This window comes from Anomaloglossus baeobatrachus, chromosome 4 (assembly GCF_048569485.1).
Source record: "Anomaloglossus baeobatrachus isolate aAnoBae1 chromosome 4, aAnoBae1.hap1, whole genome shotgun sequence".
Lineage (NCBI taxonomy): Eukaryota > Metazoa > Chordata > Amphibia > Anura > Aromobatidae > Anomaloglossus > Anomaloglossus baeobatrachus.
This window is the reverse complement of record NC_134356.1, coordinates 525,501,051-525,526,056: the sequence shown is the minus strand read 5'-3', so window position 1 is coordinate 525,526,056 and position 25,006 is coordinate 525,501,051. Positions and strand designations below refer to the sequence as shown.

General features: G+C 46.5%; 1 protein-coding gene across 2 annotated transcripts in view; it reads left to right on the top strand.

Annotated features, from left to right (window-relative positions):
• Positions 1–25,006, top strand: part of SEMA4B (semaphorin 4B) — a 413,906-nt gene that overhangs the window by 165,393 nt on the left and 223,507 nt on the right. For both annotated transcript variants that reach the window (XM_075345909.1, XM_075345908.1), the window contains exon 2: positions 12,590–12,639. The gene's annotated coding sequence lies outside the window, so the exon portion shown is untranslated. The remainder of the gene's footprint in view (positions 1–12,589; positions 12,640–25,006) is intronic.

Sequence of the window (25,006 nt, the reverse complement as noted above, 5' to 3'; positions counted from 1 at the left end):
AGCCAGTGTATTGGAATAAAATGTAGCGGGGGTGTCAGGCAGCTGCTCTTCATAAAACCAGAAGGCAGGCAGCAGAATACAGGCAGCAATGTAAGGAAGGTGCACTACGTCTAACAATTATAGGAGTGTTCATTAGCAATATATGATTGCCTACTTTTCAAATATACAAACATATTTTGGGTCTGTATTTTTTTTATATATTTTCTTAAATAGTTTTTTTCTTACATTTTTACAAGCATTTTTATGCTGTGTTCTATTTGCATCTTATTTGAGCACTAGCTGTAGCACCCGGCATTGCCTGGGATAGTAACTGTCTCTCTGTTTCTCTCCCAGTCTGTCTGTCTCCTTCTCTGTCTGTCTCACTTTCTGTCTGTCTCCCTCTCTGTCTCTGTCTGTCTGTCTCTTTCCCTGTCTGTCTTGATGTCTCTTTCCCTGTCTGTCTGTCTCTATCTCTTTCCCTGTCTGTCTGTCTCTCTATCTCTTTCCCTGTCTGTCTGTCTCTATCTCTTTCCCTATCTGTCTGTCTCTCTATCTCTTTCCCTGTCTGTCTCTTTGTCTGTGTCTGTCTGTCTCTTGTCTGTCTCTTTGTGAGTTCGGTTTTCCCAACTCACATATGTTACCAAGATTGGTATTGGCAATTTAAGGAAGCTTTAGACCTGGTACTGATTCCACCCTCAACAACCTCAATCTAGCCCATAAATACCATGGACCTCAGCAGATTAGTAGGAACTATTTCCAAAAAATAGGGCCAGTCCCAGCAAATTCGGGACAGATGGCATGTATGCATATGAGTATGAGTTACTTATCCTTAAAGGGGTTTTCCCATGAACAAAGATAATTTTAAAGTTAATTTTAATCAATAGATATGGGAATAATAATGGGTTCCACTATTGGATGTGTTTAAAAAAAATGTTCCTGCCCTGAGATAATCTTATATATGTGTCCCTGCTATGTACTGTGTAATGGCCGTGTCTGACCGTACAAGGACACGGTCTGATCATACCACAGCTCCTGGGCCAGGGAGGAAGTAAAAAAAAGCTATACAAATATTATACCACAGGATCGCCAATAATTCTTTCTTTGAGGTAAACATTTTCCTGTCTGTTTTTAAAAAATGTTTTACCTCAAAGAATCACTTGTGATCCTGAGCTGTAATGTATACTCTCTGTTGTGTCCTTCCCTGCACAGAAGATGTGATATAATCAGACCATGTCCTTGTACGGTCAGACACGGCCATTACACAGTACATAGCAGGGACACATATATAAGATTATCTCAGTACAGGAATATTTTTTTAAACACATCCAATTGTGGAAATTATTATTATTATTCCAAGATTTATTCATTAAAATTAACTTTAAAATTAACTTTGTTTGTGGGGAAAACCCCTTTCAGTGTACTATTTTTATGGGTATTTTTCCTGATTTTAATTTTTTTGGCTAAATGAAAGAGAGAATTCTTTAAGTGTGCAATGCCCAAAATCTAAATCCCAGACACAGATACTCATCTTTTTTTGTGCTCTTTGCTCTGTGATTGCCAGTGCAAAAGTGTGTTATAGGAGGTGGGCATTTATGGTGGCAACTTTGGGGTTTCTGTGTACTAAGGGTTTATTTTATTTATTTTACTGACTCTAATGAGAAAAATTAGCTGCAGCATGCTATATAGAGTGTGTGAGTGTGTGTAGATACATGTGTATATATATATATATATATATATATATATATATATATATATATATATATATATATATATATATATATATATATATATACTGTATATATGCACTCTGTAGCATTGCAGCGTTGTGTTCAAATCTGAACAGTGCATGTAAAAATAGAAAAAACAGAGTGCGCTCCTGTGTGAACCTTCTAAAAATAGTGAGAATAAATTAAATGCGAGGCACTACTCACCCCGAAGGTTGTGCACCCCTGGGGAGGGGATTTAGATTGTTAGCCCCAATGGGGACAGAGATGGTGATGTCTGTAAAGTCAGCATGGTGGCTCATTGGTTAGCACTGTTGCTTTTCAGCACTGGGGTCCTGTTTTAAATACCTCCAAGGACAACATCTTTAAGTAGATTTTACCCCTGTATTTGTGAGGGTTTCCTCTGGTTTCCCCTCCCACACTCCAAAGACATACTGATAGCGAATTTAGATTGTGAGCCCCAATAGGGACAGTGATGGTAATAACTGTAAAGCACTGTGGAATATGATGGCGCTATATAGGCAAAGCATTCTAATCCACTGGGGAATTAATGGGGCAATATAACTTAAAAATGTGTATATAAACATATATACAGCTGCTGAAATAAGTATTGAACATGTCACCAATTTTCTAAGTAAACATATTCTGCATATGCTATTGATATAAATCTCTCACCAGATCTAGGTAACAACCCACCCAATCTGCACAGGCAAAGAAATCAAACCATAGATGTTCATGTAATAATGAGAAATTTACACACTTACTGAAATGTATTTAATACTATGTACACAAGCCTTTGTTGATGAATACAGATTCAAAACGCCTCCTGTATAGATAAACTAGCCACATGCATTGCGTAGGTGTGATTTTGGTCCATTCTTCCACACAAACACTCTTTAAATCCTGACGGTTCCATGGGCTCCTTCTATGAATTTTGAGCTTTAAACATGGTATGCATTATGGCATTCAATGAGTTAAGTTATGCTCTCATCTGACCAGACTATATTTCTCCAGGATTTCACAGGCTAAATGTTGTTCAGCAAACTTTAAACGTGCTTGAACATGCTTTTTGCTCAGCAATAGAGTCTTGTGCAGTTGTGGCGCCCGGCGCGGCGACGCTGAGCCAGGCCGCAGCCACGCCAGGTGCGGCCCGCCAAGCCCAGGCCGCCGCAGCGATGCCCTGCTCGGCCCACCAAGACCCGGTCCCTGCAGCGATGCCCTGCCCGGCCCGCAAAGAACCGGCTGCCACCGCGACCCTCATCCGCGCCGCAGGCGTAACGCTGACCCAGGCCGCCGCCCTGCTAGGCCCGGCCCGCCAAGACCCCACCGCCGCAGCAACGCTCGTCCGCGCCGCAAGTGAGGTGCTGAACCAGGCCGCAGCCACGCCAGGCGCGGCCCGCCAAGCCCAGACTGCTGCAGCGACGGCCAGCTCAGCCTGCACAGAGCCCACTGCAACAGCGACGCTGATCCAGGCCGCCGCCATGCCAGGCGCGGCCCGCCAAGACCAGGCCGCCGCCATGCCAGGCGCGGCCCGCCAAGAAAAGACAGACGTACCCTTATTTACCCCGGCCTGTAAGGCCAGAGCAGACACCGCTCCCCAGTCTAAGGAAGTCCCTACTAGGAAATCCCTGGTAGGTGAGGACCCCGCATACTGGCAGCTGAAGGCTGACCTGGAGGCCAAGTTCCCACAGGAAATGGTGGATCAGTACATGCTCCCTCCGCACACCCCCAAGAGGATTCCGGCAACCCCTGCAGCAACCACGCCAAAGAGTCCCCCGCCTGGGCCTGCTGAAGGAAGTCCATCCCCAGCACCGCCACCAAAGGAGTGCCAAGAAGAACTAAGGGGGAGAGGAGGCCAGGAAGTTGAGGAGTTGACTCAGGAGCCACCAGCTGTGGACCCATGCCCAGAGCCGGAGATGCTGCCCTATTCCCGTTGGGATGAAGAAGACCTGACACCGTCTGCTGACGAAGATCTGACCAGAAACCTCACCTGGGGGCCTGCAGGCATTGAAGTAACAGCCCAGCAGAATCAAGCCCGCAAGACACGGCGTCGTAGCAGAACCCAGTTGTCTCCTGCACCGCCATCCCCAGAGCAGAAAGATGAAATAACGGCCAGAGACTTGAAGGAGAAACGGTTCCTGAGAAGAGCCAAAGCACAGGTCAGAGGACCCCTTTGTAGAGGAATTGTGGAAGACTTTAGCCTGAAGTCAGGATACGGGTTCATCGTTGCACCTGGTATCAAAGAAGGCATTTTTGTCAATAGGAGAGACGTCAGAGCTCATTTGCCCAGAGGACATCCTGGAAGAAACTTAAAGATGGGAGACTCCGTACAATTTACCATGCATCAAGGAGAGAGAGGGTGGTATGCGCTCGATGTAGCACCATGTACCAGCAAACCCCACAGCCATCCCATGCTACAAGATAAAGAAACAGACACAGGAAAAGAAACAGAGGAAGACAGAGAAAGAAAAGACAAGGAACCTACCGATGAGACCACCACGGACGAAGAAAGAGGTCAAGAAAGCAACAGGTGCCGCAGCCCTACAGGCCCAAGCCCTGGTGAGGAGGAATCTGCCTAAAGTAAGAAGTACAGCAGTTGAAAAGTTAAAGTTTTGACCAGTTTGAAGTTTGCAACGTTTTCAAGTTTAAGCAATGTGCCCACATAAACTATTGTGAGAAATAAACCTTAAGGCTATGAACTGGCTATAGCCACAAACTCTCGCAGTGTAAATAGTTACACCAGAGGGTACCACCACCAGAGCCAGCCTGTTTAGGGGCTTGGCTCGTCTGCAACCAGGGGGAGCCCGTCCGTATATAGGGCCTTGGCTCACCTGCAACCAGAGAGCATGCCTGTTTATGGGGCCTGGCTCTCCACCACAAAGAGGGTACCTGGTCAGCACCAACTGTGGAAGCCGCCTCTGCATCCTGCCAGAAGAGGCTGAAGGCGCGGATCCACCAGGCCAGGTATACCCTGAAAACCACCAGCCCATGAAAGCCGCCTCTACATCCTGCCAGAAGTGGCTGAAGGCGCGGCCAACGTGAAAGGGTTTGGGTGGGTTAACGGACTTGTGGGTGGAGGGTGGTGATGTATGGTACCTGGTGATCTTAAAATGTTTTACCATGTTTTAATGTTTTATGCATTTTAAAATGTTGTCTTGCAGCCCGAGGACGTGCTGGTGATAACTAAGGGGGAATGTGGCGCCCCTGACCTGGTCAGGCACCACTGAGTACTGCACCCATGCTGGGGACAGTACAATACAGGTAATCCAGAAGGCTGACCGAGGTGTGACTACACAGGCGCATAGTGATCAGGTCTCACACATGTACCTTTGAGAGGACCCCTGGGGATCCCAGGAGGGGGAAAAGCCTTGACCTCCACTGGAATAGTGGAGGGGGCCAAAAGCCTCCATCTCCTCTCAAGGGGTGTGGTAAGAGAATCTGGTTGCTAGGTGGCGTAGGCAGGCACAAAGGGAAAAGGAAGAGAACAGTCTGCAGCAGAGTGTGGAGGAGTGAGGAGCAGGAAAGTGAAGCTCAGACAGGAGCAGCAGTGAAGGTCCCAGATGTGAGCCGGTTCAGTGCAGAGTCCAGGGAGCTCGAGAGAGGAGCAGATCCCGTGGGCTGCTGTAGTCTGACAGCGTCCGCGCAGTGGCTACCGACGGGGGAGAACGGTCAACTAGGAGTGCTACCCGAAACCCATCTCAGCTAGAGAGAGAGCACGGAGTGGGAAGTAAGGAGACTGCTAGGGAGTACCAGGCCCAAACGGGCGGCAGATCCCGAAGCGGAGATAGATCCAGCTTTCTTTTGCTAAACCTGCCGGTGTGGGGCTCTCAAAGCCCACGCCACAACACCACAAAAGCCGCAGCCACGTAGCCACAGTTAGGGCCCATAGGTCACAGGAGGCAAGTAGCTGGAGTGGCCTGGTCCAGGCGACAAGCAAACGGCAAACGAAGGGGAGAGAGGCTGCAGCATCTTCCCTGGGTGACCCCCATAGGGACTAAAAGTCGGGGTCACCCCAAACCAAAAAGGGCTAAGGAAGGCGAGTTGGTAGTCACCATCAGAAGTCAGCCTGAAGGATACCTGGTTCCAGTCTGGTTAATCCCAGCTACGCCCGGGTTACTCACCCTATCAACTGTGAGTAAAAACCCTGAAAGACACTCTGCCTGTGTTGAGTCATTCTGCGCCTTGTAGTTCTACACATCTACACAGGGCCCTGGGGCTTGCCTCACTCTCAGGAGGCTACTACAACTGGCTGCACCCACCATCAGCCCCAGGCATCCCTTAACCTGCAGTGGCGGTCCTCACTGACCGCAAATCTGAGAGTGGCGTCACGACAAACTACAAAGAAGGTTTCCTACCTGTGACCAGACAGATCCAGCTGCGTGGAGTCCCTGAAGGTAATGCACCGACACTGCATCAGCGTTAGCGGGGCTTCACATCTGGCGTCACGAACAGGATAAGGACTAGACCTGTTCAGACAGGTGACCATGTGCCTGGGCGGTCCGCTTGAAAAATTGGAAGCGCCGCCATATTGCCACCATGAAAAGCGCGCTGAAAAACAACAGCAGCCCGCGCTGGAAGAAGTTACCGCCCACGAAGAGGTGTGGCTACCCAGAGATCCCCTGCAGAGTTCTGGCCTCGCTTGTAAAGAGAGCGGAAGCGTCCAGAGACGTCGGGACAGAAAGGGAGCCAGAAGCCTGCTGCTGGGAGAGGAGCTGCTGAAAGAGGCAGAGCGGAAACTGAACAGCTTGCTACTAGAGGCAACGACGAGTCCACTGCTGGGAAATCGTGCAGAAGAGGGCGCAGAAGAAATGGCGTCTGACCGCAGAAACCCAGAACCGGGTCCGCTGCCTGGTGGTATCGGGAGCTGGCCCAGTTCTGCGACCGACTGGAGACCCGGGTCGTGGAGCAGATCAGAGAAGAACGCATGGAACTTCTGGAGATGGCTGCCGCGGTTCAGGCCTATGAAGGGAGAGCCGCGCGCCGAGCGCCAGACCGAGTGGCAACGACTCAGACCCCGATGCTGCCACCGATGGGTGAGTCCAGTATTACCCCTGCCGGCCCGGATGCCCCGACCCCTGCTGCCACGCCCGCGGTCCCTGAAGAGGCGCCCGGCGCGGCGACGCTGAGCCAGGCCGCAGCCACGCCAGGTGCGGCCCGCCAAGCCCAGGCCGCCGCAGCGATGCCCTGCTCGGCCCACCAAGACCCGGTCCCTGCAGCGATGCCCTGCCCGGCCCGCAAAGAACCGGCTGCCACCGCGACCCTCATCCGCGCCGCAGGCGTAACGCTGACCCAGGCCGCCGCCCTGCTAGGCCCGGCCCGCCAAGACCCCACCGCCGCAGCAACGCTCGTCCGCGCCGCAAGTGAGGTGCTGAACCAGGCCGCAGCCACGCCAGGCGCGGCCCGCCAAGCCCAGACTGCTGCAGCGACGGCCAGCTCAGCCTGCACAGAGCCCACTGCAACAGCGACGCTGATCCAGGCCGCCGCCATGCCAGGCGCGGCCCGCCAAGACCAGGCCGCCGCCATGCCAGGCGCGGCCCGCCAAGAAAAGACAGACGTACCCTTATTTACCCCGGCCTGTAAGGCCAGAGCAGACACCGCTCCCCAGTCTAAGGAAGTCCCTACTAGGAAATCCCTGGTAGGTGAGGACCCCGCATACTGGCAGCTGAAGGCTGACCTGGAGGCCAAGTTCCCACAGGAAATGGTGGATCAGTACATGCTCCCTCCGCACACCCCCAAGAGGATTCCGGCAACCCCTGCAGCAACCACGCCAAAGAGTCCCCCGCCTGGGCCTGCTGAAGGAAGTCCATCCCCAGCACCGCCACCAAAGGAGTGCCAAGAAGAACTAAGGGGGAGAGGAGGCCAGGAAGTTGAGGAGTTGACTCAGGAGCCACCAGCTGTGGACCCATGCCCAGAGCCGGAGATGCTGCCCTATTCCCGTTGGGATGAAGAAGACCTGACACCGTCTGCTGACGAAGATCTGACCAGAAACCTCACCTGGGGGCCTGCAGGCATTGAAGTAACAGCCCAGCAGAATCAAGCCCGCAAGACACGGCGTCGTAGCAGAACCCAGTTGTCTCCTGCACCGCCATCCCCAGAGCAGAAAGATGAAATAACGGCCAGAGACTTGAAGGAGAAACGGTTCCTGAGAAGAGCCAAAGCACAGGTCAGAGGACCCCTTTGTAGAGGAATTGTGGAAGACTTTAGCCTGAAGTCAGGATACGGGTTCATCGTTGCACCTGGTATCAAAGAAGGCATTTTTGTCAATAGGAGAGACGTCAGAGCTCATTTGCCCAGAGGACATCCTGGAAGAAACTTAAAGATGGGAGACTCCGTACAATTTACCATGCATCAAGGAGAGAGAGGGTGGTATGCGCTCGATGTAGCACCATGTACCAGCAAACCCCACAGCCATCCCATGCTACAAGATAAAGAAACAGACACAGGAAAAGAAACAGAGGAAGACAGAGAAAGAAAAGACAAGGAACCTACCGATGAGACCACCACGGACGAAGAAAGAGGTCAAGAAAGCAACAGGTGCCGCAGCCCTACAGGCCCAAGCCCTGGTGAGGAGGAATCTGCCTAAAGTAAGAAGTACAGCAGTTGAAAAGTTAAAGTTTTGACCAGTTTGAAGTTTGCAACGTTTTCAAGTTTAAGCAATGTGCCCACATAAACTATTGTGAGAAATAAACCTTAAGGCTATGAACTGGCTATAGCCACAAACTCTCGCAGTGTAAATAGTTACACCATAGGGTACCACCACCAGAGCCAGCCTGTTTAGGGGCTTGGCTCGTCTGCAACCAGGGGGAGCCCGTCCGTATATAGGGCCTTGGCTCACCTGCAACCAGAGAGCATGCCTGTTTATGGGGCCTGGCTCTCCACCACAAAGAGGGTACCTGGTCAGCACCAACTGTGGAAGCCGCCTCTGCATCCTGCCAGAAGAGGCTGAAGGCGCGGATCCACCAGGCCAGGTATACCCTGAAAACCACCAGCCCATGAAAGCCGCCTCTACATCCTGCCAGAAGTGGCTGAAGGCGCGGCCAACGTGAAAGGGTTTGGGTGGGTTAACGGACTTGTGGGTGGAGGGTGGTGATGTATGGTACCTGGTGATCTTAAAATGTTTTACCATGTTTTAATGTTTTATGCATTTTAAAATGTTGTCTTGCAGCCCGAGGACGTGCTGGTGATAACTAAGGGGGAATGTGGCGCCCCTGACCTGGTCAGGCACCACTGAGTACTGCACCCATGCTGGGGACAGTACAATACAGGTAATCCAGAAGGCTGACCGAGGTGTGACTACACAGGCGCATAGTGATCAGGTCTCACACATGTACCTTTGAGAGGACCCCTGGGGATCCCAGGAGGGGGAAAAGCCTTGACCTCCACTGGAATAGTGGAGGGGGCCAAAAGCCTCCATCTCCTCTCAAGGGGTGTGGTAAGAGAATCTGGTTGCTAGGTGGCGTAGGCAGGCACAAAGGGAAAAGGAAGAGAACAGTCTGCAGCAGAGTGTGGAGGAGTGAGGAGCAGGAAAGTGAAGCTCAGACAGGAGCAGCAGTGAAGGTCCCAGATGTGAGCCGGTTCAGTGCAGAGTCCAGGGAGCTCGAGAGAGGAGCAGATCCCGTGGGCTGCTGTAGTCTGACAGCGTCCGCGCAGTGGCTACCGACGGGGGAGAACGGTCAACTAGGAGTGCTACCCGAAACCCATCTCAGCTAGAGAGAGAGCACGGAGTGGGAAGTAAGGAGACTGCTAGGGAGTACCAGGCCCAAACGGGCGGCAGATCCCGAAGCGGAGATAGATCCAGCTTTCTTTTGCTAAACCTGCCGGTGTGGGGCTCTCAAAGCCCACGCCACAACACCACAAAAGCCGCAGCCACGTAGCCACAGTTAGGGCCCATAGGTCACAGGAGGCAAGTAGCTGGAGTGGCCTGGTCCAGGCGACAAGCAAACGGCAAACGAAGGGGAGAGAGGCTGCAGCATCTTCCCTGGGTGACCCCCATAGGGACTAAAAGTCGGGGTCACCCCAAACCAAAAAGGGCTAAGGAAGGCGAGTTGGTAGTCACCATCAGAAGTCAGCCTGAAGGATACCTGGTTCCAGTCTGGTTAATCCCAGCTACGCCCGGGTTACTCACCCTATCAACTGTGAGTAAAAACCCTGAAAGACACTCTGCCTGTGTTGAGTCATTCTGCGCCTTGTAGTTCTACACATCTACACAGGGCCCTGGGGCTTGCCTCACTCTCAGGAGGCTACTACAACTGGCTGCACCCACCATCAGCCCCAGGCATCCCTTAACCTGCAGTGGCGGTCCTCACTGACCGCAAATCTGAGAGTGGCGTCACGACAAACTACAAAGAAGGTTTCCTACCTGTGACCAGACAGATCCAGCTGCGTGGAGTCCCTGAAGGTAATGCACCGACACTGCATCAGCGTTAGCGGGGCTTCACACAGTGAGTGTGCATTCAGGCCATGGAGGTTGAGTGCATTACTTATTGTTTTGTTTTAAACAATGGTACCTGCTGATTCCAGGTATTTCTGTATCTCTCCACAGGTGGTTCTTGGCTCTTGACAACTCTTCTGATAATTATTTTCACTCCTCTGTCTGAAATCTTGCAGGGAGCACCTGGTTTGTGGCTCGGTTATGATGAAATGATGTTCTTTCCATTTCTGAATTATGGCTCCAACAGTGTTCACTGTAACCTTCAGTTGTTTAGAAATTCATCTTCCCTAACTAATGCCATCTATATGTTTTGCAATAATAAAGTTGTGAAGGTCTTGAACCAGCTCTCTGGATTTACCCATCATGTGATGTTTCTTGTGTGGCACCTTGGTAGTGAGACACATTTTTATAGGCTATCAGGTACACCAGCTGATATTATTTTTCAATAAGTGGCAGGATTGTTTTCTAATTACTGATGTTCAGCTGGTATCATGACTTTCCATGTATTTTTGCACCTCTCTTTTTTCATGTGTTCAATAGTTTTTCTCTGTGTCATTTCTCATTATTACACATAATCTATGGACACTTATGGTTTGATTTCTTTGTCTGTGTGGCTTCGATGGGTTGTTACTGACATCTGGTGAGAAATTCGTGTCCATAACACCTTTAGAATATATATTTACCTAGAAAATTGGTGACATGTTCAATACTATTTCACAATTCTCCGGTATGGTAAATTGTACTTTTTGTCTCTTAATATTAAATCCCATATGGTTTCTGCTTTTGGCTTATATTCTCTAGTTTCTAAGCTTCACAGTTGCTATAGAAGATGTTTTTTTTAAAAGAAAACATTTCATCCAGCAGCAATGTATAACAGGACCAGTTTAATGTTGGGTCTGTTATAAGAATTAGCGCCGTTTAGTTAATATGGCACAATAAACTGAGCCGTGAGGCCTGAATAGGGGAATTAATCTGCTGCTCATCTCCCAAACTGATCTGCAGGCCTGCGCTCTCTCAGGCTGTCAGTCACATTACACAGCTATGCTATGAAGCTACGAATTTTCATAAAGTCTGCAAAGTGGAGCGATAACAAACAAGCACTGAATTGTTATCTTCATAAATATCACCCTTCATCTGCTGGTGGCTTACGGTCTTCAGAAAGAACGCAGGTGGATTATTCCTGCTTAGTTTTGGTATAAACACATTGGTAAGTATTTTACTGTCCATCTACGGGCCTTAGTGCCCGGCTATAAGGTTATTAGTTTGGGCCTAGACACCCATGGTGAGCCTGAGAATTGCACCTGGATTGTAAAATATGGCTGGAGGGCGCTCAATGATGAACTATCATGTAGGCCAGACAGATAAATTGTCCCAACCTGGGTAGGTTTCTATAAGATATGACCAGTAATGGTCCGGTCCCACTGCACTCAGACTCTACACTTCACGTACACATTGGTAAGTGCACCCGATGTATGCTCCAAATAACCTGTAAACTTTAATATCTTTTTCAGAAGTGTTCTCTTGGTAATAGTTTGAACAATAAATATACAGTATATACACATTTCTTAATTGAAAAGTATTTTATTAATAGGGTTCTCGAAGAATATAATAACATGGCCCTGTCACAAATAATAGCCCATTCTAGTCACGTGTGAGCAGGACCGGCTGCAATCCCAAGAAACAGACCTCCCAAGACCTGTCAAAAAAGAAAAATAGGACAGCATGCAACAGGGTGAAATCTTAAGTATCTTTTTTTATTGTATAAGCAACGTTTCGACCCCAATCAGGTTTTTATCTAGATCTTTATCATGCTTGATAAAGACCTGATTGGGGTCGAAACGTTGCTTATGGAATTTAAGAAGATACTTAAGATTTCACCCTGTGGACTGCTCTCTTATTTTTCTGTTTTGGTATGGCCTAATCTGAGTGGATCCGTTGGATATGACATGAGTCCCTAGGCTCTTGCGGCTGAACAAGTGGATTACATGATTGCAAGGTTTCAATAGCGGGTGCTGCAAACTACATTCATTTTGTACATCACTGCCAAGATCTGTGTCTGATTTGACAGGAGCTGTATCGTAAGTACATGGACTTCTCTGAGCCGAGGAGAAGGGCTGTGTCATAAGAAGAAATAAATCTTCTACTCAGATGACAAAGGATTTTTTTTCTTTATCATCAGTCCTCTGTGCTCTGTCAGCCAAGGAGAAGATTTATCCTCCTCCTGTCAAGCCCTTCTCCTCAGCTCATGGAGGTATGTGTGATTATGATATATCTCCTCCACCAGTTAAAACACAGCTCTCGGGAGCTGTATGTCTTCAGACTGCAGCCCGTCCTGACACCTGACTAGGACGAGTTGCTGTTTGAATTACTTGACAGTGGTTATTTTATTATATTCTTGTCTTAGTCTTAGAATCTTTATTCACTGGTTCTAATGATTTTATATTATATTTTTCAGATTTCCAAGGTCTGGCTGTGACACCATATTGAACAACTCTTTTGGATACGGTATGTGATATCTATATCTTTTAAAAAAGTATTCTTAAGATTGAAGTGTGGTTATGCATTGGAAAGGGTAAGAATTTAACAATATGCTATGAGTATGCTGAGTGGTAAATTACAGGTCACGCAGAAGTGGATGAATAATACTATTCCTTAACAAAAAAGCCTCTGATGCAAAATTGTCTCCAAAAATTTTATGAACATGCCCTGTATTATTTATTGCTTAGTGCAGCCGAGGAAGCTAAGCAAAAGTCTGAAACCCCGTTCCCACGATCAGATTCCCCAACGTTCTGTACGCAGTGTGTTCTCATTGTGTTCAAAACGCTGCATTGTACAGTAGAAGCACAGTGGATGGGATTTATAGAAATCTAATGCACACTGTAATTCTATTCTCTGCATTGTAAACTGACATGAGGTGCAGCTTTCCGAGCCACAGCATGTCAATTTATGCTGCGGAGATGCGAGTGCGCTCAGCGGAGAGAACACAGCTAAAGTCCACAGCGCCCAAAACCTGATCGTGGGCACGGACCACTGTGTTCTCCCTGCGGAGAGCACTCACGGCTCCATCGGAGGGCTGACACCGTCTAGAAAGCAGTGTTTCCGGATTATATGCACTTACCCTTATACTGTACCATCCACATATCAGCCTCTACGGCCTCACATCACAGTCCTGAGCTGGATTTAATTTCATTTTTAACTAGTAGATGAGTGAATTCTCCGATTTACATAATCTTTCTGTAATTTTCCATTTGTATGTTCAGGATTATTATTTCCTATGCTGTGATTGCTTTGCTACACAGAATTAGAAAAACTACAGAAAAATATGTGTAGGTTGAGGCATGTATGCTTTCATATAGTCACTTAGAGCCTTTATGGAAGCTTTTGTCTGTCCAAAAAACTTACCGTACATAAACATGGTCCTTTAGTGTACCTCCAGATGCCCACCTGAGTCTCAGTACATATGACATATGGGTGATACTCATTAGTGTCATTACATTGGTCACATAGATTGGTCACATAGTGCTCCATGAAACCAAGGTTCTTGCATGATATTGTCCAATAATGATAAATCAAATCCTTCCAATGACTAAATCTGACAATACACTAACACCATGGGTTTTTTTCCCGCAGTCATTTGTTGTATAGAAAATCTGCTGTGTTTAAGCCTATGTGCGCACTTTGCATTTTTACCTGCGTTTCCGCAGCGTTTTGAATGGCAGTGTTTTCATGCCAAAATGCATGCGTTTTGATTTTCCAGCAATGCCTATGTGAAAAAGGGATTTCTTGTGCGCACAATGCAGTTCAAAACGATGCATTTAATTTGCATATTTTTAGGCAAAAACTCAGCGTTTAAAGAAGCAGCATGTCAATTGTTTTCGCCATTTTGGCAGCGTTTGCTATCATTGGAGGCAATGGGAAATGTCAAAACGCACACACAATCAAAATTCCAGCGTTTTACTTGTTTTTTAGCTGCAGAAAACATGCTTTTTGAACTAAATAAACACATGCGTTTTTGACTTTATAATATTGGAATAATATGTCCCTTTACACACACACAGAGTCCGACAATTAAATTAATGAAATACCATAATTTTATGTTATTTTATGCATATACTAGCTGTACTCCCCGGCTTCGCCCGGGTTAATAACTGCTGTTAACAAAATAGAATGTATTAACAAAAATGTATTCTGCACACAAAAACCACAAAACAAATAGATAGAAAAGTAATTATGTCTGTCTCCCCCTCTGTATATATCTCTCTGTCGCTCTCTCTCTTTGTCTGTCTGTCTCTTTCCCTCTCTGTCTCTGACGGTCTTTGTCTCTTTCTCCGTCTGTCTCAATCTCTTTCCCTGTCTGTCTATCTATCTCTGTCACTTTCCCTGTCTGTCTCTTTCCCTGTCTGTCTCTTTCCCTCTCTTTCCCTGTCTGTCTCTTTCCCTCTCTTTCCCTGTCTGTCTCTTTCCCTCTCTTTCCCTGTCTGTCTCTTTCCCTCTGTCTCTTTCCCTGTCTTTGTCTGTCTCTTACCCTGTCTGTCTCTTTCCCTCTCTTTCCCTGTCTGTCTCTTTCCCTCTGTCTCTTTACCTGTCTTTGTCTGTCTCTTACCCTGTCTGTCTCTTTCCCTCTATTTCCCTGTCTGTCTGTTTTCCTGTGTCTGTCTCTTTGTCTGTGTCTGTCTCTTTACCTGTCTGTGTCTGTCTCTTAACCTGTCTCTCTCTTTCCCTCTCTTTCCCTGTCTGTCTCTTTCCCTCTGTCTCTTTACCTGTCTTTGTCTGTCTCTTAACCTGTCTCTCTCTTTCCCTCTCTTTCCCTGTCTGTCTCTTTCCCTGTCAGTCTGTCTATTTGTGTCTGTCTCTTACCCTGTCTATGTCTGTTTCTTACCCTGTCTGTGTCTGCCTCTTTCCCTGTCTGTGTCTGTCTCTTTCCCTGGCTGCATTGTGACACACCAACATTCCATATAAGGGCGTGGCTGTGCATTCTTCTGAAGTTCTGGCTGCACTGTGGTTCCCAGCTCCATTTGCTTTAATGGAGGGCAGGTTTTTTGGCGAATAACTGTAAGGCGTGGGGTTAAAATTTCCCCTCGAAACATAGCCTATGACGCTCTCGGGGTCCAGAAGTGTGAGTGTGCAAAATTTTGTGGCTGTAGCTGCGACGGTACAGATGCCAGACATACATACACACACACACACATGCACATATTCAGCTTTATATATTAGATATTAAAAAATAGTTATATATTTAATAAAAATATTTATTTTGTGTATGATTTTAATCAATATATTTATTATAATTTGTTCCCATTTTTTTCATAGTGTTTGAATGTTTAAACTTTATTTAGTAGTGTCTTTGTATTGAAAACGCATCTGACTTTAAGCAATGAAAAATCATGTAAATCGCGCTAAAACGTGGTAAATAAGCGGTAAAAACGCACGCATATTTATCGCGTTTCTGTGGTCAAAACCAACTTTGGCAAAAACCATTTCTGCCAGAGGATGCGTTTAGAACTGCAAGTACCTCGACGCAAAGTGCGCACATAGCCTTAGGGCGGCTTTGCACGTTGCAACATCGCACGTGCGATGTCGGTGGGGTCAAATCGAAAGTGACGCACATCCGGCGTCACTTTCGACATCGTTGTGTGTAAATCCTAGATGATACGATTAACGAGCGCAAAAGCGTCGTTATCGTATCATCGGTGCAGGCTCCGACTTTTTCATAATTACGCTGCCGCGACAGGTATGACGCTGTTCCTCGTTCCTGCGGCAGCACACATCGCTGTGTGAGAAGCCGCAGGTGCGAGGAACATCTCCTTACCTGCCACCGGCGGCTCTAAGGAAGTAAGGAGGTGGACGGGATGTTTACACCCTGCTCATTTCCGCCCCTCCGCCGCTATTGGCCGCCTGCCGTGTGACGTCGCTATGACGCTGCACGACCCGCCCCCTTAGGAAGGAGGCGGCTCGCCGGCCAGAGCGACGGTCGCAGGGTAGGTGAGTGCATGTGAAGCTGGCATAGCGATAATTTTCGCTACGCCAGCTATCACAAGATATCGTACCTGCGACGGGGGCGGGGACTATCGCGTGCGACATCGCAGCATCGGCTTGCGATGTCGCAACGTGCAAAGCCTGCCTTAAAGTCCACGTAAAGTATATGTGTTTATAAAATCTCATTCCCATCACATGTTTAAAGATGCTTTAAAACTCTATTCTTTCTGCATTTTTTATTCCTTTCTATGAGTAGCCTGAAAAAAAATCATTTAAAAAATGCAAATGCATTTTTAAGTGCAGAATCATCAGTGTTTCTGTACTAAAATATGCATGAAAAAATACATGGCATCAAATCTGTCCTAGAGATGCAAACAAAAGTTTAGAAAAAAATGAAGCAAAAAAAAAAAAGAGGATACACACGCATGCAAAAATCAATGCAAGATAAAATAAAACAGCATCATTGCATGTTGGAATTTGGCCTCAAGATTTCAAATGGACTCTTCTGAACAACCTTTGGTCATGTCTACAGGGTTAATAAGTGGGATTTCTTGAACTACAACATTATCAGTTAGAATAGCAAAGTGAAGACGTTTGCCGGAGCAATACCTTAAAGTAGCACCCCAGCCTTTATTTTGCCCCGCTGGAGTGGTGTTTTAAATGTTCGTCCTCTGCTTATAACCGTTAATTCAGTCGGTCTCCGCCGTTTTGTGACCGGCCGACAGCTTTAGTGTTTCATGGAGGTCACAACTCAATGTAACTCTATCAGAGCCTTTTTCTGGCTCTCATAGACTTACATTGAGAGCATATGGCATAACTTCTGACTTCAGAAGCTACAGGCATAAGATGGCTGTGGGACCAGAGCGGCATCAGTAAAAGGTGAAGCTGTTGGAAGGTGAGTATAAGACAGGGGGCAGGGAATTTACATTTAAAGTGCTACAGCTGCTCTAAAAAAAAATGCTGGCGAGGTGATGTAATTACTTTGTGCAATGAATATCCATTGAGATAAGGGAATTATTTGTAGACCCTCGCCCTATATTTGAGCATGTCCAATTGGTGTAAATAGACATTTGTCAATTGTTACATAACTATCTCTAAATCCTATAGCCAGCTTAAATTTCTACTATCAGATAGTTTTCAAACCTCTTACACAATGTTCACACCTGTTAGAATAGTATCACTCTATACCTCACCATACCCTAATAATCCCATAAGCAAACATTAGCCTTATTACCCTTCTGATGTTGATTAAAATGTCACAAAAGCCCAGATTATATGATTATTGAATACTGTGCCATGGTTACCAGTCTTTCTGACATACTTTTATTACAGAGGATACCAACTAAGGATAATGTGATGATTCTTGTGGTTCCATCAAATTAATGGCTTCAAGTACCATAGATGACCATAGATATCAGACCAATATCTGATAACACAGACTCTAAATTTAGAATCTAATGCTGGGTTCACACATAGTGACGCAGCAGCGATCACGACGGGCGACCTGACCTTATCAGGATCGCTGCTGCGTCGTTACATGGTCGCTGGTGAGCTGTCACACAGGCAGATCTCACCAGCGACCAGTGACCAGCCCCCAGCCAGCAGCGACGGGTGGAAGCGGTGCTGCGCTTGGTAACTAAGGTAAATATCGGGTAACCAAGGGCTTGGTTACCCGATCTTTACATTGGTTACCAGTGCACACCGCTTAGCGCTGGCTCCCTGCACGCCAGAGTACATATCAGGTTAATAAGCAAACCCTTGCTTATTTCCCGATGTGTACTCTGGCGTGCAGGGAGCAGGGAGCCGGCAGCACAGGCAGCGTGAGAACGGCGAACGCTGGTAACGAAGGTAAATATCGGGTAACCAAGGAAAGGGCTTCCCTTGGTTACCCGATGTTTACCTTGGTTACAGCTTACCACAGGCTGCCAGAAGCTGGCTGCCTGCTCGCTTGAGTTCGTCGCTCTCTCGCTGTCACACACAGTGATGTGTGCTTCACAGCGGGAGAGCAACGAGCAAAAAATGAAGCAGGACATTCAGCAACGAGCTGCGACCTCACAGCAGGGGCCAGCTCGTTGCTGGATGTCACACACAGCGAAAGCGACGGGACGTCGCTGCTACGTCACAGAAAATGATGACGTAGAAGCGACATCGTTGTCGCCGTCGCTGTGTGTGACACCACCTTAAATGTCATGTCTATAACCAGATTTTAGTTTTTGTATACACTGCATTATAGGTATTTCAGATTCCAAATGTTTCAGAAGCTTAAAGGGGTATTCAAGTAGGTAGACATTACCACCTATCCTTAGAACAGATAATACCTTCCAGATCAGTGTTGGTCCAACCACTGGGATCAGATTGGTGGGTATGCATCACACAGTATCCCCGACGATCAGCTGTTCTCGGTGCTAACCGGTGATGGAAGTGATCGGCTGTTGAGGGGAACTACACAGCTCTGCCAACTTTATAGTGGCCATAGTGGACTACTGCAGATCCACCCATAATGAAATGTATAGGCATGGATCTGTAGTACCCTGCTTCGGCCACTACTCAGTTGAAGAGCACATCCAGCCGCTACCAACACTGAAAATAGTTGATCGGCAAAGGTACCAGTTGTAGTAATGCCGCCGATATGATGTTGATGACCTATCCTAAGTTTAGGCCATCAAAATAAAGAACAGTACCACAGAATCCCTTAAGGAATATTTAGCTCACTAAATTGCTGTTCTTCCCACTAGATGCATGAAATCAATATATTACAGCCTACTTTAATTGTTTTCTTATTTTGTACTGTACTTTCTGTTTTTGATGAAAAATAAAAGCTTAAGAAAGCTATCAAAACATGAAACAAAAAAAGTAAAATGTCTCATCTGAAAGTCGTAATACATTTTCACTGCCACAAATTCTGTTCTGTTTTGGAATACATTCACTTGGTAATGACGAATCACTTTTTTCCCCAGAGGCTTTGCCACAGTTACAGAAGGGCATAGTGCAATTTTTCAAATATTTTATCATACCTCTAAAATTTAGATTTTTTTTTTTAATTTTATTGTGGGAATATGATTTTATAAATTCATATTCATTAAACTGTAACACTGTACATAAGCACCAAAAACACAGTAGAACCCCATCATTTAAATGCAACCTTGAAGGGAACTAACAATCAGGATTTTACTATATGAAGTAAAGGCAGTGCCATACAAGTGCTAGGATGCTGAATCCAGGAATACCTGTTATAGAAAGATCGGATGCTTGGTTGCTGAAATACCTGAAATCAAAGTTACAGAAATGCATAGAACTTTGACTGATGTATGCATCAGGGCGGGCCATGGTGGATTGGGTCCTTGGCGTATATTTTATTTAAATATCACGTCAGGCCGCCATTGCTGCTATTGGAGGCGCATGCGCATTTCCACGATAATTATGTCATCATTAAAATGGCGCTGGTGTCTGCGGACCGCAATCTCCAGTGCCATTTTATTGAAGAAACTGTGGAGAAGACTATGAGCATCATCAGCACGTGCGCAGATTTTTTTTTTATATCTGCGCATGCTCCCCTGCCGTTCATAGTCTTCTCCACAGTGTCTTCAATAAAATGAGAGATCGCGGTATGCACATGCGTGGACTCCAGTGCCACTTTAATGAAGACATAATTACTGTGGCAATGCGCATGCACCGCCAACAGCAGCAATGGCAGCGTGGCGCGATATTCAAATAAAGAAAAAGGGGCATGCAGCACAACACAGGAGTAGAAATAAAGGCCACAAAGGCCCGCACCACGGCACACGTCAATCAAAGTGCAGTGCATTTCTGCAACTTTGATTCAAATATTTCATCAACCAAACATCGGATCTTTCTATGGCCTGCAACACACATCCGTGCCGCCGGTACTTGTTTGGTACATTTTTGCATGTACAGGCGGCATGTGCACACGTGCACCAATGTTACCCTATGGTAACAGGCACACACACGTAAAGCCACATGGAACGTGTGTCCGTGTGGTTTTTACATGTGTGCGTTTTTTTAATCGGATGACATGTCTGCGTTTTGCCGGCATCACGCAGACACAGACCCGCTAAAGTCAATGGGTCCGTGTCTGCACGTACGTGACACGGCCCATGTACGTGTGCTTTCTGTATGATCCGTGTGCGTTTTTTATTTTTTTAATGGTGAAACGGCTCAAGAAACACGGACTGCACACCGACTGCACACGGACATAACACGTACGTATCTAACCCATACACGAACATTCCACACGCACACACGGCAAGCATACGCCAACACACTGATGTCACATGTCCCGGGGAAACGGACATCCAACACGGAACACAGACCCGAAAAACAGACCACAAGACACGCACGTGTTTTCTACGGACATGTGTTTCAGGCTTACAACAGGTATCTCTGGCTTCAGCGCTGCCTTTACTTCATATAGCAAAATCCTGGTGGATGGTTCCCTTTAAAATCTTAAAGTATGTAAGCCTGGGATGCCAATAACAATGCAGTAGTGTTGTCATGAGCCATGCAGAAGTTTATTTAGGAAATACTGGAAAGCTGGCCTGATATCCCCACACATTGATGCAGGTTTCACCCTGCTTCTTCAGGGGACATTTAAATCTTGGCTTATGTATGTTTCAGGAGCACACATCATGCTTCTCCATGTTTGTTGTTGAATTGTATCTCACAAAGTATAGTTTGACAGGCAAATCATGTTTTGCAGGCCATTCTGACATGCCCTCCGCCGCCATAAAAGCTCTAAACCTGTTCCAAGTATTAGTTGTGTGTTTGTAGCAGCTCTATTATAGACATTCCCATTGTTTTGCTGTTTGTAAAGCCCCTCATTAAGACACATTACAACTGGACAGTCAATATTGAAATGTAAGAAGTGGCCTGTTGGATGACTTTAGGAGGTCTGAACTTTGTCCCATTAGACTTCCATTATTCTTGGGCAGTTGTTCCAGTTTTTAACAACTGAGATACAATTCTCCTAGCGATTAAACTTGTCTTCTGTAAATGCATTCCATTCCTGAAGCCCACCTGCGCTGACTTGCCCGCCTGTATGTATCTCACGTCACCTTTTCATGAAGCTGAAATCTCTGAAGGCCAGACGTAGGTAGGTTTGTTCTCCCAACTACGGCTGGTCAAAATCATTGCTATCTCAGGACTTTGCAGATTTATTTCAATTAGGCTTGAGTCATACATGCGATTAACTCGCACGAGTGCAATGCGAGAAAATCTCACATTGCACTCGGACCAATGTGAATCAATGAGGCAGCTCCGATCTGCTATTTTTTTCTCAGTCCAAATCGGACTGAGAAAAAAATCGCAGCTTGCTGCGTTTTGATGAGTTTCACGTGCGAGTCACGCCAATGAAAGTCAATGGGTGCGTGAAAAAAAACGGATGTCACACGGACGGCACACACACCATCCTAGTGACAAACGTTTTTCTAAATACATTTATCACATATTGCCGAAAACACTGGAAATGAGTGAGGTCTGTCGATGTTGGTCAATCTCTATCTCTGTCAGTCTGTCTCTGTCTGTCGGTCTCTCTCTCTCTGTCTGTCTCTCTCTCTCTGTCGGTCTCTCTGTCTCCATGTCGTCAGTCTATCCCTCTCCCCCTCTCTCCCCCCTCTCTCATACTCACCGATCCCTGATCACCGACACAGCGCTGCACGGCTGTCACAAAGCTTCGCCGGTTTTTCCTCTTTTGAAAAAGCCGGCCGCTCATTATTCCATCTAGTATTCACTGCTTTCCCCGCCCACCGGCGCCTATGATTGGTTGCAGTCAGACACGCCCCCACGTTGAGTGACAGCTGTCTCATTTCAACCAATCACAGCTGCCGGTGGGCGGGTCTATATCATGCAGTAAATTAAATAAATAAATAATTAAAAAAAAATGACGTGCGGTCCCCCCCAATTTGGATACCAGCCAGGGTAAAGCCATAAGGCAGGAGGCTGGTATTGTCAGGATGGGGAGCCCCACATTATGGGGAGCCCCCCACCCAAACAATATCAGCCAGCAGCCGCCCGAAATTGCCGCATCCATTAGATGCGACAGTCCCGGGACTGTACCCGGCTCATCCCGATTTTCCCTGGCCCGGTGGCAAACGAGGTAATAAGGAGATAATGGCAGCCGCCCATAGCTTCCACTAAGTCCTAGGTTAATCATGGCAGGCATATCTCCGAGATACCTTCCATGATTAACCTGTAAGATAAAGAAAATAAAGACATACACCAAAAAATCCTTTATTTGAAATAAATGACAAAAAACACCCTCTTTCACCACTTTATTAAACCCCCAAATACCCCTCAAGGTCCGGCGTAATCCACAGAGGTACCACGACGCTTTCAGCTCTGCTACATCAGAAGCTGGCAGAGAGTGGCCACAGACCACGACCGCTGTCTGTGAGCTCCCCGCAGCGACTGAAGTGAGTCGCGTTATCAGCGATGACATCACTCAGGTTACCCACGGCCACAGATCTCAGGTGGAAGACTTCAGCTGTGGCCGCGGGTAACCTCAGTGACTGCACAGCTGATAGCGCAGATCACTTAAGTCACTCAGGGGATTTGCGGTCACCGGTGACTGAAAATCAGGCCACGAAACACAGATAGAGCCGCGGGATGACAATGAAGTTGGGTGAAGTTCATCCGACTTCATTCTGATCACGCGGCTCTGTCTGTGTCTGCTGTCAGCGGCCATTCAGTTCTGCTACATGGCTCTGTCTGTGTCTGCTGTCAGCGGCCATGTAGCAGAGCTGAATGGCAGATGACATAGCTGCTGAGAATAAAAACGGATCACATACGGATCACACACGGATTGCACATGGACTACAATCATGAGAAAAATCACATAATCGCATTGCAGTTGCATTGTTCACGGATCAACACTCGGACAGAGCTTATGCTACTTTTTAGCATGAGACTCGGTCCGATTTTACACTCGCAAGTGTGATTCCAGCCTTAGAACTACTATCCCTACAGAAGACGCTGCTGTCCTAAGATGTGTTATAGTATATTTATAGCATTTCTCTATACGCTGTGGTTTTTTTATGTGATAAAAAAGAATCTACAACGTCCCGCGTGCCCTGACAGGGCCTGATAGGAGCTCTGGAGGGCCATAGGTTGAATAACAATGGTATATATTCTAGTATAAATATGTTTTTATTTTTTGTATAATAATATAAATCTACTACTGACAGATGTCAGTGGAATGTAAACTGAAATAAAGAGCTGCGTTAAGTGGAATTAGGAGCTGTAATGTCAGCAGGTATGTGCGGTTTACTCAGGAAGCAGTAATATATGAGGTATGCACGAAAATCAGCACTTGCATGGACACAGAGTGGTACTCGGGGAGGAGCTGACGTCTGAGTTGTGCAGGGTTTAGCTCCAAAACAGTATATAAAATGTGTGGGAGAATTGGCAAGGATCCACATAAACTTCCTGCCAATTGCCTACATGAATAGTATCAAAGCCCACACCTCTATTACACACGGCCAGCAGTGCCCTAAGCCTGTAGTCTGGGTATATAGTCTTCATAGTTATTAAAGGGAATGTGTCACTAGGTATTTACTGCCGCATCTAAGAGTAGCATAATATAGGGGCAGAGACTTTGAGTCCATTGCTTAGTGCAGTTTTGATAAAATCACTGTTTTATCTGCTGTAGATCTACCAATTATGTGAACGCAGAGCTCTGCATAGCCCCGCCCATGCCACTGATTGGCAGCTTTCTGTATACACTGTGCATAGGCAGAAATCTGCCAATCAATGGTGAGGACGGGGTTATAAAGAGATCATGAATATGGCGGACTACCTGCAGCAGATTTACTTGTCCTCTAGTGATAATCTCCTGCAGATAAAACAGTGATTTTATGAAAAGTACAGAGATTAGCCCAGTGACACATCACTGAAATCAGGGTCTCTGTTTCTATATACTGCTCTCAAATTAGGTGTCAAAAGCCTGGTAACAGAGTCCCTTTAATATATTTAGGCTAAGAAACTAACTTTATTGTTGAAGGTTTGGAGTAGAAGTAAACTCAAATTCATTTATAAACATATTTTTATATATACAATGGAGAAGGAGGAAAATAGTAGATAGACTGAGAATAGGGGCAGAACGTCCAAAAGGCGTACTATCTACCGCTATGATCATATGGTTTTAAACTACTGGAAATAACTTTTTAATGCATATCTAATAAATGGACAATTTTTAAAAAAACAGCTGGACTTGGATGCTGGATTTTCCTCTTTCTCCATTGTTGCAGTCTGGACAATTACGAAACTGTCCGTGCACCTTCTTGGGTTATATGGTTTCCTTGTGGATCGGTGAGCTGGTGTAATTTTTTCTTCTTCTCACATTGTTTTATATATACAAGTATTTTTATTTAATATTTATTTGTGTTTTCTAATAGTTTGATTATGGCATTTCCAGGATTACATTAACAGTAAAATATAACATTCTGTCATGCACCAGAGACAGAGTAATCATTTAAGATCCAGAGTTTTGGGTGGTGCTTCTAAACTCCCACCAAGAATCTGAACCAAGACTATTTATGAGATGTCAGGACTCCTAATTTTGCTTATATGGATTTTGAAATCACTTGGTTCCCCTGATTGTCTGAGATCTCAGATAATTCTCTCTAACTCTACCAGATACTCTCATTTGAAAAGATGCTCTGCTCCCCGCCACCATGTTCTGGTCCCACACCAGAAGGTCATCTAGTATAATACATGTATAAGGCCAGAGTCACACTTGCGCGTGCCTCGTGTGTAACTCGCGCGAGTCTCTCACTGAATCACCCGGCATGGACTCGCACTCTCCTGACAGGAGCAGGTCAGTTGCATGTATGTCTATGCAGCTGAGACGCTCCTGTCCGGAGAGTGTGAGTCCATGTCGGGT